At 38.8% G+C, this 18,141-nt stretch overlaps 1 long non-coding RNA gene and 1 pseudogene across 1 annotated transcript; one reads left to right on the plus strand and one right to left on the minus strand.

The window, feature by feature from the left end:
- Positions 1–18,141, plus strand: part of LOC136331910 (leukocyte immunoglobulin-like receptor subfamily A member 4) — a 256,817-nt pseudogene that overhangs the window by 86,635 nt on the left and 152,041 nt on the right.
- Positions 406–17,033, minus strand: LOC136331915 (uncharacterized). The gene is made up of 3 exons (XR_010730558.1): positions 16,779–17,033; positions 9,020–9,114; positions 406–1,923 (listed from the first exon to the last, which is right to left on the minus strand). It is a non-coding gene; the product is annotated as an uncharacterized lncRNA (long non-coding RNA).

An 18,141-nucleotide genomic window follows, 5' to 3' on the forward strand; every position in this document is an offset into this window, starting at 1 on the left:
GCTAAAGTGTGCTTTTGCAGATCATTTTCTGGGTGTGTGTGGAAAAAAGAGAAATGGTATGATAAATAATAAATGAAAATTAATTGATTCACTAATTTATGCACTTTGAGATAGGTCCTGTGTTAGGGAAACTGGAAGTAGATAATTGAGAATGAGTGGAAAGGGAGACCCTACTGAGAAAGATATTTTGTGTGGCATTGAATAACAACAAACAAGCTATTCTTGAGAAGACTGGTGGGCTGATATTTCCTACCAGGAGGACAGTAAATGTCATGAACCCAACATGATAATGAGGTTGGGGTGTCAAACCATGTGTGCGCCTGACATGTGGTGTGTGAGGTGGAGTGAAGAAAGCTGGTGTATTTCAGGGAAAGACTGAAAAGCAATAAAGGAGCTTGAGTTTTTATTCTGTCTAAAATAAGGAAACATTAAAATATTTATACCGGAAATGTGGCATTGGGGTACATGATATTTTCAAAGCAAGAAATTGCAGGAAGAAACAAAATTTATTCAGGGGAACATGATTTGAAGCCATGAGTCTGATGGGAGGCCATGACGGTCCTGACAGAAAAAATCATGGCAGATTAGCCATGAAGGTGCTGGGGAGAAGTTGAATAGGTGGATTCTGTATGGACTCAGAGGTAACTCAATATGGAAGATCCTGCAGAATGTAGGTCTGGTATATCTCAGCTGGGGGACCTTGGACAGATTTGTCTCTGCAGTCCCTGCAACACCAGGTGGAAATTCACACTTGGGCTGTCAGAGAAAGTAAGAGCTAGGCAGAGAGCCCAGTGTGAGAGAATGATAGAGTCCTTCAAAACAAAAGACTGAGTCAGATTTGAGGGCTCTACCAACAGCTGTTCTACTTTTAGTGACTAAATATACTCAGCTGGAATGTTTGGCTTATAATTCTTTCTGTATGACTTCACTGAGGATAATATGGGTTCAGTAATGTGAAAGTTTCGTGACAGCAGAAGGGCCCAGGCACAGAGAAGGTGCTAGTTATTTGATATACCAATATGATTCCCTTCCTTGTCTCCACCGGAACCCTTGTTCATTTTGGGGAGGGGTATCACCATTCTTCAGAGCAAGTTCAACACTGAGAACCTTGGAATAGAGACAAGCACTACTCCAGCCTCAGGCCCCTCTATCTCAGTTCTGAGCATGTGCAGCTGTGGTGAGGTGAGGAGAGACCAGAAGAATGGGTAGTCAGGTGTGGCTGACACAGGGGGATCCTTGCATGAAATGCTTAATGTCTCATCTAGGAGCTAGTAGGGCAAAAACTACATTGGAGCCTGGTAAACCTAGGATCAGACATCTGCTTTTCTATGCTGCCTCTTTGACTTGGACCACTGTCTTCATTTGTCATTCAATTTTGTGTTTACATATTGGAACGTGAAGAAAGTAGATGATCAGGTTCAGGGATTTTGGAACAGTTCAACAGAAGGTACGTCGTGCATCCAGTGCCTATTGGCAAAAACAGGGAACCAGTAAGTGTAAGTTCTTTGATTTGCTTATTGACAGGGGCTCTTCATCCTCAAGAAAACTCTAGCAAGTTGTACATACTCATTGGACTCTCCATAGCCTTCCTCTCCGTTGGCATTTTCCCCACTGCTTTTGTTTGTTATTGGTGTTCTAACAAAAATTGTAAGTCTTAAGGAGGAGAAGACAGTGTCCCCCAAGTGGGGAGGGGATGTGTGATTGGAGCCTTTATCTCCCCATGTGCTGTGTGAGGATGTGGAAGTGTCCTCCCAAGAGATGTGACTCACAGGTGCTGCTTTTATGGAACAAGAACTCAAGGAAGGCCACATGATGGAGGGCAAGGTGAGTTCTCTGGGCCAAACCCTCTCCACATCTTCAGTTCCCACATGTGTCTCATGATTTTGCTTCAATTCATTGTTCTCATCTTTCTTCTCTCAGTCCCTGCAGGAGAAGACACACAGGATGTGATACATGCCCAGTTGAACCTTTGGGCTCTCAAACAGAGAGAATCTACTCCTCTTTCTCTGAGTCCTACGTACCTTTCCTCTGAACCCAGTATCCACATGGAACTCAAGTAAACCAGCTTATGCTGAGGACAGACCTGGCCCCAGGATTCTGAGAATGCAGAGTTTATTTTTTATTATTATTTTTTTCCCAATACAGAGAGTCAGAGGGAGGGATGGATAGGGACAGACAGACAGGAACGCAGAGAGATGAGAAGCATCAATCATCAGTTTTTTGTTGCGACACCTTAGTTGTTCATTGATTGTTTTCTGATATATGCCTTGACCATGGGCCTTCAGCAGACCGAGTAACCCCTTGTTCAAGTCAGTGTACTTGGGTCCAAGCTGGTGAGCCTTGCTCAAACCAGATGAGCCCACGCTCAAGCTGGCGACCTCAAGGTCTCGATCCTGGGTCTTCTGCATCCCAGTCCAATGCTCTATCCACTGCATCACCACCTGGTCAGGCAGAGTGCAAAGTTTAGACAAGCAAGGACCTGGATCTCTGTGGGGAGAGATCCTCTGAGATCATTCATCCGTTTTCTCAAACTCAGCTGACATCTCTAGGTGACAACAATACTCTATAGTAGGACTATTTGAGCTATCCCACCGTTTCCAGGGAAGTTGTGTACTCACTTGTACACACTGTAAATCTGATCATTATTATCCTCTCTTTTTTTAAAAAAAATGTATTTAGAAAATTAAATGCAATGGGGTGACATTGATTAATAAGACATTATTATCCTTTCTTTATGAAATTCTACTAAAGCAAATGTTAGAAAGCCTGATGTATGTATTCTGCTAGTTAATTCTTCTAATTCTTCAATAACATTTACAAGAAAAAATATATTTTATATCTCTGGGTTCCAGTATGGCAGCCACTATAAATTTATGGCTACTTAAACTAAAATCAGAATTGATCAAATAATTATTAACATATTTTTATTTTAGTTTTTGAATGTCACCCCATTAATTTCTAAAAATTTTTAAACTTTTTAAATATGATTTCTAATGTTTTAATTGAATTTATGGAAGTGACACTGGTTAACATAATTATACAGTTTTCTGCTATCAGATTCTACAACAGGCTGACAGCTGTGAGTGGTGATAGGGTTGTTGGGTGAGGGAAGTAGAGGGATAGGGCAAAAAAGGACCAAAAAACCAACAACAACCCATTATGCAATGAGACAACTGTGTAGTAATTGCAGGGGGTGAGGGAAAGGAGGGTACAGAGGGATAAATGGTGATAGATAAAGACTGGGTGGGGTGAACATACCATATGGTGTACAGAAACTTATTTTTATTTATATATTTGGGACAGTCTTTCATTGGTCATATTAGTTTTATTAGCTTAGGCAGGAATCTCGATATTAATGGGGACAGTACAAAGAGAATTGGACATTCTATTTATTAAAACCTGGAAAGCCTGCTTCAATAAACAGTTTTAACATCCTAGTTAACTACTAAAGGGCTAAAGCATTTATTAAACCATTGGCACATTTTGGAAATCTGTTGTATCCCTCAAGTCCATTGTGTCTCAGTCCTCTCTGAACTCAAGATTTGGGAGGTCTCCCCCCCACCCAAGGCAGTGCCAGTCAAGTGTTGCGGTAGACCCGTGTTTCTGTGGAGGCACTTTAAGCATGCGCAGTGGAAGCCAGAACAAGAACCACAGAGGCTTGCTGGGTCTAGCCTAGAAGACGGAATCTGATTGGCTGTTGGCAGGAGCCAGGGAGGAGCCAGCACAAGCCTGTGATGTTTTTAGGCAGCTGATTGGTTAGCTGAAAAGGCAGCTAGTGCTTACCCAGCCAAAAAATAGAAATGCAGGATTAACAGAGATGTGGCCCCTTTTTGCTCTTTTGCCCTTCTCTCTGTCTTCCTGATGAGAGGAATGCGCCCTCCACTTAGCAGCCACGCTGCGTGGCCTGGCAGAGGGTGGCTCTCTTAAGTGCAGACTTTGAGCAGCGCCTGGATGGACTGGGCTTTGATATGGGCTAAGCCCGTGGCACAGGCTCTCTGCACTTTGGCCTTTGTGCTGGTCTCATTGAAGACTGGACTGGACTTTTTCCTTGATGAGACCGAGGAAGATGAGGCATGCAGATCCTGTAAGCCACCTCCTATTTTCACTCTGAATAAATCTTACTACAAAAGTTTGAGCTTCTCTAAATGTGGGTTTTACAAAATGCTTTTTATATGACACCACATAAACCCACCAGAACTGGATTCAGAACCTGTATCTGTTTCAATTGTACAATAAATAGAGTGATTCCATGTCTGTATATGTTACAGTATAACAAACCCACTAATTCTGTTGCAAGGTACTAAAAGTTACAGAATTAATATTAATATTTTAGGAAGCTTAAAGAACATTTTATTAATTTGGGCTAGGTGTGCAGAGAGATTTTGAAAATTATCTTTGAACTTGTGTGATTAGCATCAAACCCAGGATGGCTGATGTCATTGTATTGTAAATGCAGAGGGGAAGGAGAGTTGGATTCTTTGACTTCCCTCCACACCTATAAGGAAATAAATGAATAGCTAGCCAGGTGCAGGTAGAGAAAGATTAAATTAAACCTTTCCTTATATTGATGGGCCATTTACATGCATTTGTCCCCATGGACACTACCCCTCCCCTCCTGAAAGCATGTAGTTAATGTATATAGCTCTGAACAAAGGAATGGCAGGTGAACACTAGAAAATATAGGAATATCTTTTAATATGTAGAGTGACATTTTTTTTGAACTTTTTTTTTTACAGAGACAGAGAGTGAGTCAGAGAGAGGGATAGACAGAGACAGACAGGAACGGAGAGAGATGAAAAGCATCAATCATTAGTTTTTCATTGCGTGTTGCAACACCTTAGTTATTCATTGATTGCTTTCTCATATGTGCCTTGACCGTGGGCCTTCAGCAGACCGAATAGCCCCTTGCTGGAGCCAGCAACCTTGGGTTCAAGCTGGTGGGCTTTTCCTCAAACCAGATGAGCCCGTGCTCAAGCTGGCGACCTCGGGGTCTCGAACCTTGGTCCTCTGCATCCCAGTCCAATGCACTATCCACTGCACTACCACCTGGTCAGGCTGTAGAGTGACGTTTTTACTATTGTGTTACCTTGTAAGTTTTAAAGTGTAGAAATGTTTTATATGAATCCTATAGAGAAATGTTATGAACTTGCTAACGAATTTTGTCCTGCCCCCCCCCCTCATCCTTTTCCCAAACCTGTATAGGTGAAAACAATGGTTATAAACTTATGCTGTGATGTCAGGCTTTTTCCTCACCCATGTATAGTTAAAGGTATATAACCAGCCCCTAGAATATTAATCACACACACAATTTGGGATTGCTGCCCCATGTAAACTATATGCGGCCGACATATTTAATAAATTTCCTGCTTCAATAAAACTTTTTCAAATTCATCTGAACTGGGTGTCTCTATGTGAACTCAATGAAATGAGGGACAGTGCCTTTCAGAATCTGGGGTGCAGTACTTTATAACAATTCTAGCAGTCACTGCTCACCCTGCAAACTCCTGTCAGTATTATTGTTTTTATTCCCCTTCCCATTTTACCCCACTCCCATCTCTCCCTTCTGACGTGCAACCTTTTGATTTCTGTGTCTGAGTATTTTTTGGTTTTGCTTATTTGTTCTGTTTTTAGATTCCTAATAACAGTTAAATTGTATGACATTTTTTTCTTTCTCTGACTGACTTACTTCCCTCTAGGTCCACTGATGTTGCAAAGGATCAAAATTTATTCTTTTCTATGGATAAGTCATATTCCATTGTGTATATGTATCACACCTTGTTATCCATTTGTCCATTGAAGAACACCTGGGTTGCTTCCATATATTTGTCATTATATATAGTGTTGCAATGAACATAGGGAAAAATATGTCCTTTCAAGTTACTGTTTTCATTTTTTTATTACATGCTCAGATTAAATAAATGTATAAACTCAGTTCCCCAGCTACACTAGTCAAGATGCTCAGAAGCTGCATGTCACAGTTGATTGCCATGAACCACAGAGTAATTGCATGACATTTTCATCTTGGCAGAACATAAGAGCTGTGCTAGATCGATGTTGCTGAAAAATAAAGAGTCCTTATTCCCATGGATCTTGGTCTCATGCAGGAATTTTACAGGAAATGGTAATATTTAATATTAATTATGAGATGACCATGTCTAGTGAAATGTGAGTAACAAGCTGAATCTCCCCAAGGAATGTCTTATTACTTACTAAATTCATTTCAAAAAAATCTGGCATAAATAGTTTTACACAAACCCTGAGACCCCCGCCTCCTGTGTGTGTATTCTGTTGGTACCCACTGTCCTCTGGAAAGAAACCAGACATCCATTCTTAGCACACAGTACAACCAGGGTCGTTGGTTCTGTTGACCTCTCCATCTTACCCTCTATTCTTTTAATTTCTAATTGAATCACTATCTGTGCCAACAAGGCACGAACTGCCACATAAAATAAACTGTCACTTGGCTCTTGGAATTGGAATTTGTTATGCCTCCACACACCCATTTCTAGCTTTCTTGAGCATTCCAGCATGAGTGCCACTTTGATACCAATGTCACTGTCTCACAGCCTTAGTTACTCTGCTCCCCAAGGGTTTGTGCACCCTGCCCACATGCCCCACGTGCCGACTTACAATTGCTGGCTCTGCACTGGCCCATTGTGCCTGGACCATGAACTGTGTGAAGCAGGAGAATGATAACTCTGGAACCCTGCAATTCAGGGGTTCCTCTACCTGTGACCCCTTCTGGTGGGTCTACTCTGGGGTGTGTGGGATCCAGGTGAGAACAAATGCTCATGGTCATGGTGCCTCCAGCATGTTCCAGGCACAGAGACACACCAAGCATTTCCCTCTCTGAAAAGCATTTCACTCCCCAGCCTGCCAATCAAAATCTCAAGGTCTTTGAAGTGACCAAGTTCCCATCAGGGCAGTGGCTTGTACATTGAGGAAAATTTCTTAAAACACCTGAAAATAGAATTATATGCGTGAGTTGACACCTGATCAAATCTCCGGTCCATGTTTTCTTACCAGGGACAGGACCCCAGCTAACTCTCCCAGAGTGATCACCCTCCCCAAGCTCTCTCCCTCCTAGAGAGTTATTGTGCTCTGAGCTTTGCTGAATCCCTGCACTGATCACCTTGGCTCCCCCACAGGTTGCTGCAAAGGCACAAAATTACTATCCCTGCAGAGCATAAACCCTGAGGGAGCAATTAGTGAGCAGTGCAAACTCTCCCATTTCCCTGGAATGTGGGTATGGATTCACAGTCCTCCATGCTGAAATACAAAACAAACATATTTCCTGAAGACATTTAATAGAAAGAACAAGCTGCAAATATGAAGCACACTCTGGAAGCACATAATTAGGCAAAGCAGTGTTTTGTTTTGTTTTATAATTTGAAGCCAGGCCTGGTTCAGTTAACTTCAGAATCACCTTTCAACTGTAGAATGGACTTGGAACAAAGAGGGAGTTCTGAGAGACATCACCCAGACAAAATTTATGAGGTGCCCCAAGATCTGGACAATGAAACCCCGTTAAAATTGTCCATGTGGATATGAACAAGCTGACAAGAGCATTTTATTATCATATATTCAGACAGCGTGGCTTGTCCCCCACTCAGCAATACTAAGTCATGACGCTATTTGACATTACTTTGGTTCTATCTCATCATTTTGTTGGTTTATCAGCCTATTTTCTAGAAAAAGTATTTAAAATCTATAAGTGTATTTAGAAGCAAACAGTAATTTTAACCTCCTTTCTTTCCCCATTCTCTGTCTTAAGAGAGTATTTTAACAAACCAGCAATTGCATCTTATGCAGGAGTGACACAGCCCATAGTTGGGGTCTGTCCAGAGCCCTGAGCTCACTCCTGAGCACGTCCTGACCTGGAAACGCATTGCTGTTGGTCTGAGGTGCCTCACAGTGCCCTGTGTTATACTAAACATGAGAAAAGTGCACCCACTTCTGGGGCTTGAGTAATCTTATTATCAAAGGACTGTGGAGAGTTACTGTAAGGTCAGTGGATAATGGAGGATGGTCGCATGGGGAACTCAGACCCGCCCACTTTGGCTAGGACCGCCCACAATCAAGCCTGCCAAAGGAAGCTTCCCAGGAACCATTTGGAAAGAAGCGATAGTCTGCCAGCCAGTGAAATTTCACCACGTCATAGTAGCTCCACTTCCCTAAAGGGACCCTTTAAATATCTCCCACGCAGTTTAATCCGGGCAACTTCTCTGGCCTCCATTTTTCCTCGGGGCCAGGGAACCTTGCCGGGCGGGGTGTGCGCTCTGTACTCAATAAAGCCGTTTACTTATTCCACACTTTGCAGCTCCGGCCCTCTTCCTTCCTTCTCGGCGGGGAAAAATACCTTACAGTTACTGTAAATGACACTGTGCATGTAAATTCTTTGTCTCTGATGAGTGTCTTTTTCAGAAACTGCATTGTCCCTTATAAGGACACAACAATTTATTCATGTGTGTTCACACAGGAAAGCCCACACAGAGAGCTCTCCACAAACACCTCTATTTTTATTCTAAAGTTATAACCACAGAAAAAACAAACTTGTTTTTTGGCTGGATGTGTGTTCAGCTCTGTATCTGTGTGACTGTGTGTCTGTCTCCGTGTGTCTGGGTATATGAGAAAGGCAGAGGGTGGTCTAGGGACAGCTAGAGGATGGTCATGGGAGACCACAGATCTCTGTCTCTGTAAGCATGCTGCTGGGGAGACCTTGAGTCGCTGCTTTAGAAAGAGAAGACTGCAAACCTGTCGTTGTTATGACACAGTGTCACCTCCTTCTCTGCCCCAGGTCCCACCATCCTGGGCTGCAGGGGTGACAGGGACCTCGAATGCACCCTTTGGTGCCTTGCAAACATGGTGGTGGCTGGAGTGGAGATGAGGGAGTCCTGGTTCCTCCTCAGCCTGGTCCCTGCAGGAATACCCCCCCCCCCCGCAGCTTTATTTATTTAAAGACAGGCAGGGCCTGGAATGTGTGAGATGTCCTACAGAGAGCCATTTCCTCTTCTCTTACCTGCCTCTTATCTGCTCCCAGGTATCTGGGGGAATTCTTTGTCTATGAGTCAGGACCCTGGAACCTGGGCAGGTGTCTGGCAGGCTGTGAACACACTGGAAACCAGAAGCTTAAATGATTTTTTAGAAATACTTAATGAGCAATGCATTCATTTAGGTCTAAGTGAAGCTTAAGATGCCAAGATTTGGAAAACTAAATTGAACAGAGTGACATTGATCAACAAGTATACATAGATTTCAGTTAAACATCACTCTATCATTTGAATAGTCAATTATGTTGTATATCCATCACTAAAGTCAAATCATTTTCATCACCTTACATTTGTCCTTCTTTACACCCTTCCCCAATGATCCTTCCCCTCCCTTATATCTCCCATCCCTGGACGAGAGAAAGAAATAAAAGGCATTAAAATCAGAAAAGAAGAAGTTTCACTTTTTGAAGATAACATGATTCTGTATATAGAAAACCTCAAAGACTCCACAGAAGACTTAAGAGAAACAATAAACCAAAACAGCAAGGTCACAAAATACAAAATCAATATACAGAATTCTATTACTTTTATATATGCCACAATGAAACTTTGAAAACTGAACTCAGAAAAATAATCCCTTTTACAGTTGCAATGCAAAAGATAAAATACCTGGGAATAAATTTAACAATGAAAACTACAAAGCAGTATTAAAGGAAATTGAAAAAGACACAATGAAATGGAAAAATATTCTATGGATTAGAAAAATCAACATAGTTAAAATAGCCCTATTACCCAAAGCTGCACAGTCTGCATTTTCACCAGCAGTGCTTAAAGGTTCCCTTTTATCTACACCATTGAAAACAAACACTTGTTTGTTGATAGCCATCTGACAGGTATTAGGTGATGTCTCAGGTTTAATTTACATTTCTCTGATAGCTAGTGACATTGAGCATCTTTTCATATGTCTATTGGCCATCTGTATGTCCCACAAGTCCTTTGACAGTTTTTAATTGGATTTTTTTGTTGTTCAGTTTTATACATTCTTTATAATTTTTGGACATCAATCTCTTATCAGATGTGTTGGTGAATATGCCCTCTCATTCAGTGAGTTGTCTTTTCCTTTTGTTGATGGTTTTCTTTGCTTTGCAAATTTTTTTTAGTTTGATGTAGTTTTGTTTGTTTATCTTTTTTCTGGTTTCCATTCTTCTAGGAGATATATTTGAAAAAATATTGCTATGAAAAATGTCTGAAATTTTATTATGATTTTTAAAGCAATTGTGAATGGTATTGTTTTCTTGGTTTCTCTTTCTGATATATCAGTATTGGTGAATAAAATGCAACTGATTTTGTTCCATTAGTCTGTCTCTTTTTCTGCCAATAGCATCCTGTTTTCATTATCATCACTCAAGTATAATTTGAAGTCAGGTATTGTAATACCTCCAGCTTTGTTCTTTTTTCTCAGGAGTGCTTTTGCTATTCGAGGTTTATTTTGGTTACATGCAAACCTGGTGATATTTTGTTCCATTTCACAACGCTCAGCAACAAACAAGTAAGCAATCCAGTTAAAAAATGGGGAAAGGGTCTGAACAGACACTTCTCCCAAAAAGAAATACAAATGGCCAACAGATATATGAAAATATGTTCATCTTCACTAGCTATTCTAGAAGTGAAAATGAAAACTACAATGAGATACTACCCCACACCTGTTAGATTGTCTATTATCAACAAGACAGGTAATAACAAGTGTTGGAGAGGCTGTGGAGAAAATGAAATGCTCATTCACTGTTGGTGGGAATGGAAATTAGTACAACCATTATGGAAGAAAGTTTAGTGGTTCCTAAAAAAATTAAAAATAGAATTACCATATGACCCATCAATCCTTCTGCTGGGTATTTACCCCCAAAACTAAAAAATATTAGTAAGTAAAGAAATATGCATTGCCTATGTTCATCTCAACATTATTCAGAGTGGCCAAGACATGGAAACAACCAAAGTGTCCCTCGATAGAGGATTGAGTAAAAAAGATGCAATATATGTATTGTAAAATATATATGTGTAATATATATAAGATGTAATATATATACTGTAATATATATAGTAATATAATATATTATATTATATATAATATAGTAATATATATAGTACAGATGTTATAAACACACAGAATGGAATACTACTTATACATAAAAAAATGATGACATAGTATCATTTACAACAACAACATGGGTGAACCTTGAGAACATTATACTGGATGAAATAAGTAAATCATAAAAAGCTAAAAAGTGTATAATTTCACACACAGTTGGGATAGAAAACTGAAACTCATGGACATAGATAAGAGTGCAATAGTTACCTGGGGTAGGAATATATAAGGGAGGAACAGGGCATTAGGGAAGGGTGTAAAGAAGGACAAATGTAAGGTGACAAAAAATGATTTGACTTTGGGTGATGAATATACAACATAATCAACTATTCAGATGATAGAGTGATGTTTACCTGAAATTTATGTATTCTTGTTGATCAATGTCATCATATTAAATTTAATTTTATAAATAAAAAAATACTACTGATTTCTGGGTGTTTATTTTATATACTGCTACTTTCCTGAATTCATTTATTAGTTCTAATAATTTTGTAGTGTGAAATCTTTAGGGTTTGCTATATAAAATATCATGGAAATAATGAATTTTACTTCTTCCTTTCCAATTTGCCTGCCTTTTATCTTTTTCTAGACTGATTGATGTGGCTAAGACTTCCAGTACTATATTGAATAAGAGTGGTGATAATGTACACTCTTGTCTTGTTTCTGATCTTAAAGGAAACACTTGTAGTTTTTGCCCATTGACTATGATGTTGTCTGCTGGTTTCTTATATGTAGCCTTTATTATGTTGAGGTATGTTTCCTGTATTCCCACTTTGCTGAGAGTTTTTATACAAATGGATGCTGGATTTTATCAAATGCATTTTCTGCATCTATTGATATGGTCATGTGATTTTTATTCTTCATTTTGTTTATGTGCTGTATCACACTTAATGGATTTGCAGAAATTGTAGCAATCTTGCATCCCTAAAATAAATCCCACTTGATAATGATGCATGACCTTCTTAATGTATTGCTGTATTTAGTTTGATAATATTTTGTTGAGGATTTTAACATCTATGTTCATCAGGAATATTGGCCTATAGACTTTTTTGTTTGTTTGTAGTGTCTTTATCTAGTTTTGGAATTAGGTAATGCTGGCCTTATAAAATAAGTTTGGGAGTATTTTCTTCTTTTGAATTAAAATAATAATAATTTGAGAAGGGTAGGTGTTAGTTCTTCTTTGAATATTTGGTAAAGTTTACCTGGGAAGCCATCTGACTCAGTACTTCTATTTCTTGGAAATTTTCTGTTCTTGTTGTTATTACTCTTTCCATTACTGGTTGTAACCTGTGTATTCAGATTCTCTGATTCTTCCTTACTGGGTTTTGTAAGACTGTATGTTTCTAGGAATTCATCCATTTTATCCAGATTGTCCAGTTTATTGGCATAATTGTGCATAATATTTTCTTACTATGCTTTTTATTTCTCTGATGTCAGTTGTTACTTCTCCTCTTTCATCTCTGATTTTATTTAATTAGGTCCTCTCTCTTTTTTTTTCTTAATGAGTTTGGTTAAACGTTTGTCAGTGTCTTTTATCTTTTCAAAGTACCAGCTCTTGATTTCATTAATCTTTTGTATTATTTTATTTTTTAATCTCTATTTTATCTATGTCTGCTCTAATCTTGGTTATTTTCTTCTGTCACTCAGTTTGGACTTTGTTGTTCTAATTTCCTTTAAGTATAAGGTTAGAGTGTTCATCTGAGATTCTTCTTGTTGTTAGAATTAGCCTATAATGCTATAAATTTCTTTTTTAAAACTGCGTTCGCTGTCCTCATCAACTTTGGGTTGTTGTGTTCTCATTTTAATGTATTCCAAGGTATCTTTTGATTTGTTTCTTGATCTCATTGTTAACCCATTTTTTTGTTTAATAACATGTTGTTTAGCCTCCATGTACTTGTGGGCTTTTTCGTTTTGTTTTTATGATTGATTTGTATTTCAAACCATTCTGTTCAGAGAGGACTATTTATATGATTTCATTCTTCTTGACTTTATTAAGATTTGTTTTGTGTCCTAACATGTGGTTTATACTAGAAAATGTTTTATGTGCACTTGAATGATTGTATATTCTGTTAATTTGGGATAAAAAATGCTCTAAAGCAGTGGTCCCCAACATTTTTGAGCCATGGACTGGTTTAATATCAGAAAATATTTTCATGGACCAGCCTTTAGGGTGGGACAGATACATGTATCACTTGACTGAGACAAGTGTCAAGAGTGAGTCTTAGACGGATGTAACAGAAGGAATCTGGTCATTTTTTAAAAAATAAAACATCGTTCAGACTTAAATATAAATAAAACAGAATTAATGTAAGTTATTTATTCTTTTTCTGCGGACCGGTACCAAATGGCCCACAGACCAGTATCGGTCCGTGGCCTGGGGTTTGGGGACCACTGCTCTAAAGATTTTAATTAAATCTATCTGCTCTAATGTGTCATTTAAGGCTGCCATTTCCTTGTTGATTTTCTGTCTGGATGACCTATCCATTGATGTTGATGGGGTTTTGAAATCTCCTACTATGATTGTATTGCTGTCAATCTCTCCCTTGGTGTCTATCAGATTTGCTTTAGATGTATAGGTGCTTAAAAATTTACAAGATTATATCCTCTTTATGGCTTGCTCCATTTATCATTATGTAGTGTTCTTCTGTATCTCTTACTATAACTTCGTCTTAAAGTCTATTTTGTCAGATATAGATATTGCTATCCCAGCTTTTATTCCTTTCCATTTTTGTCCCTTTACTTTTAGTCTGTGTGTGCCCTTCATTCTGAACTGGGTCTCCAATAGACAGCATATATAGTCATTTTTTATTTTTCAATTACCCTTGACACAGAATATTATAGTAGTAATCTCTGGTGTTTGAGGAGATGTAAAATAGAGCACAGGGAATACAGTCAAAAATCTAGATTTTTGGAAACTTTTTATAAAAGGGCACATTAACATGATTATATATGACTTACATATATTTTATGTAAAATATTTTATAGATTTGTATTTTTAAACTGTTTACATTCACTACAATTTTATTTTAATTTAGTATGGACATTTTATCCTCTTGATGTGTTAAGCACCAAGAACACATTAAACAAAACAAACTACAGCTTGTTTTAGAAGAAATAACAGGACTTTATAGTTCATTTTACGTCCAAGGACACAGTCCATTAGAAGTAATGTAGTAATTGAGCTGAAGACAATAACAAGGTAAATTAACTTTGTTGAGGAGTTGAGATTTTCCCCGACACACTCATTACAAATATTGATCGACTTATGACCTATGCAATTTACGACCATTCGACTTTAAGTCCACAATCACTAACTGTGACATTCGAATAAAAGCTATAAAATACATTAATAGGCTTGAGAAAATAACTTAAAAGGAACTGGTCCAGTAAATACAGCACATTCCCGGAATAGATGAGACCAGACTCCCAGGATGAATAAGACAGATGAGTCCTAGAGATAGGGAAGTCGTTAGACTCCCAGGATGACTAGGAGCTGATGAGTCCTTGAGATAAGGAAGTCGTAAAAACTCCTAAGATAGTTAATGTGACCACATCCTAGGGGATAGATAGGGACATTTCCAGCTGGGGGCTTTCAACTGTATGACTGGTTACTAAGGCACATGACTAAAAATTTAATTTGGAGGAGCCAATTGCTAAACGCCAAATTCGCTTCTGTATGAACTGCTTGCTTGCTACGCTATAAAAACCCCTAGACTGTAGGCGCTCAGTGTGGCTCTTGTGACTACCACTTGAGTTCACCCCTGCGCAGGTTTGTTTGGTTTTGTCTTGTTTTGTTTTTTCTTTTTCTCTTGGCCATAAAACTTTGTCTGAAACTCTCCAAACGTCTCCAGTGTTTGTTTTACCCGGCAAGTGCAACACTAACCACAACTGCTCCATGTCTGGCAGCACAAGCACTGCCCAGCTGGGTTACGACAGTGCGGACCAGCTTCCGGCAACACTACCATCTCCGCGTGCACCATTTCAACTGTTATCCCAGACTCGGTACAGCAATTTGTGTTTTGTGTCTTGGATATTTTTCATCAAACCCCTTCCAAGATATCTACCAAGAAGAAATTGTCTTTGCAAATATTAAACCAGTTGTACTGGTAATGCAGTCTTTTTACTTAAACCCAACGAATGTAAAAATAAGAAACAAAATGGTGTAGAGATGATACAAATGGCATAAAATGAACAAAGAAAATTATGATATATAACAATAATGAAAGAAAATTATGATAAAATATGACTTAAAGATTTTTATAACAGCATTTCACAGTACTGTACGTATAGCCTACTCAACTTACGACCACATTGTGTTACGGCTGGCCTATCAGAACCAATTATGGTCATAAGTCGAGCACTAGCTGTACGTTAGTTACAGAAAAGCATGCATAAATGGCTGAGGGTGATTCTTTTTTGAATTATCTGAAACACATTAAGAGAATTGGTCATAGCATAAAGAGTTGAAATATTTCTGTGTCACAATCTGTATCCTGTAAAGAAGGATGTAAAACTCTGCTGAGTAGGATAAAACAATTGGGTGAATGAGCCTGAGAAAAAGAATGCTCAAATATACCTCATATTTCCAGTAATAAAAAGCCAACCACTCAATTCCCAATAGTAAGAGTAATTACCCTTCAGAGACATTTTCAAAAACTTCACAGGGTTGAAGCATCTCAAGTTTGCATTTTAAATATTGAGAAACTGATTCTATAATTTATATATTCTAAAATTTCTGAAGAAAACATAGTGGACAAGAAGGATGCATTATCATATTTCAAATTTTACCATAAGGGTCCTGTGGTAAAGGAAATTTTGGGATTAACTAAAGGAGAGACACATATATTAATGGAATAAGATACAGATCTTGAATTTATCCTACACAAATATAGTCAACTGAGTTTTGACAATGGTGCCCAGACAAACCAAGGGAGAAAGGATACTCTTTTTATAAAATGATGCTGGGAAATTGGGTATCAATGTTGTTTAAGGATTGCCTATGTTTAAAAGATACCAGTAACCCATTTCTAAGAGCGGTCACATAATTTTCATTCCCACCACCCGTTTTTGAGGGTCACAGTAGATCCACAGCTGTGTCAGCCCATGGCGTTTCAACCTTTATTTTTTAGCCATTCTGAGTATGTGTTGGTACCATGCTGTGGGGGTAATGTCCACTATTTGATGAATTATGGAGCTGAAGGACAATAGAAAGATAACCATGCATGGAATATCAATGTTTGTAAGTTGCATGTTAAAGTAATTGCTTGTTTTCTTATTGTCTACTGTCATCTTTCAAATTTAAACTTATTTTTAAAATATTCTCAATCCCAGCCTCTTGCTTCATTTTGAATTTGAAAATATCCTTTCCCACTGTGTCCCATTGTGTGATATTCTTTTCATACTATTGTTGTGTCTATGGGAACAGTTAGTGGATTCAGTTTACCAGTTTCTGCACTAAGTTTATGCTTTGGTATCCTTAAGAAAAACTTTGCTTCCACAAAACTATAAAGGTATTTTTCTACATTTTTTTGCTAAAGAAAAAGTAATTGTTTACTCTTTACATTTTGATCTGTAGTCCATCTGACATAGATTATTGTTAATGGTGTTAAACAGGCATAAAAAATACCCTAGTTCCAGGGACTCACCCAACTGGTCCAGCACTATGTGGTAGAAAGACCATGATCTATCCACTGTACAGCAATACTCTCAGTCATGATTCAGGTGACCCTACATGAGTGTTCTGAGTCTGGATTCTTCCTTCTGCTCCAGTGGATGAGGTATCTCTGCTTTTCAGTGATTCAGAGCTCCAATATCTCCATCTAATTCTCAATGGCTGGTTTCCTTTCCCCCTTGTCTCATGTAGGGTGAATTCTCAGCACATTGGTAGGGGAGGGTTGTCATCACTGTGCTACACATGAAGGAAGTGTAACCAAGAGAGGAAGTAGGTGCTCAAGTGTCCTTCAACCATTCAGGATGTGGTAGAGCCACCATGATATTTAAAGTGTGTGTGTATGTGTGTGTGTGTGTGTGTGTGTGTGTGTTTTACAGATTTCTTACTCATAAATGTCAATCTTCTCTGAATCCTGAAGAGTCTCCACAGTTTAAAGATGAGGGTAATTCCCAGAACAGACTGCTCCAAAGAGGCAGAAATGACTCAAATGAGTGACCCCAAGGAAATGGAGAGAAGCTCCATTTGCTCAAAGAAAGAGTCAGGTGGAAACTGTGTGAAGTAGAACCTGTGTTCCAGGGCCAGGAGGGAGAGCTGAGTTTTCCCACAGAAGCAGAGTGTATTGCACAGACCTGTCAGACTCGTTTGTCACTCACCACTTGGATCACTGTCACTGAGGGCACCTTGGTGTCTCCAGTCAATGTAGAAACTGAGGAGAGGTCGCCCTTCACACCCACCAAGGCAGTACTTATGTCCATCATTTTTCTGATTGTTGAGTTCCACCCTCACTGCCTTCTCCAGTTCACCCTTCTCATCAATCTTTCTAATTTCATTTCAGTATCTCTTCATTTCTGCTCAAAATTCTTCCACGGTCCTCACGGTGTTCTAGATAAACTACATTATTTTCTGAACTGAAGGGTGTTCATGATCATACAGGTGTGACCCTCTAACCTCACTCTCACTAGACTGCTTCGCTCAATCATACAGGTGCAGTTACACCATGAACACACCCTAACTCACACATTCACACACTCACAACATCTGCTATTGACCATTTCCTTACTCCTCCATATCTGTTTCTCTGAGCTCTGTAGAACTAGCAAATTCCTAGTGAAGCCCTGCTAACAGCACAGGACTAGAAGCAACACTGAGATTCCTTCTTCTCATTTCTCTTCTCTACATGTGTGTCTGACTACTGAGGGGTGTGCAAGGATGGTGTGCTAAATTCACTTAAGTCATTCATGTAACATTGGTGGAAACACAAGAATTGAAGTTCAATTACTGTTGATACTATATTTTATTGACGTAGGTTTTATTTCTCTAGCTCATTTGTAACACAT

Source organism: Saccopteryx bilineata, chromosome 3 (genome assembly GCF_036850765.1).
Source record: "Saccopteryx bilineata isolate mSacBil1 chromosome 3, mSacBil1_pri_phased_curated, whole genome shotgun sequence".
Classification (NCBI taxonomy): Eukaryota; Metazoa; Chordata; class Mammalia; order Chiroptera; family Emballonuridae; genus Saccopteryx; species Saccopteryx bilineata.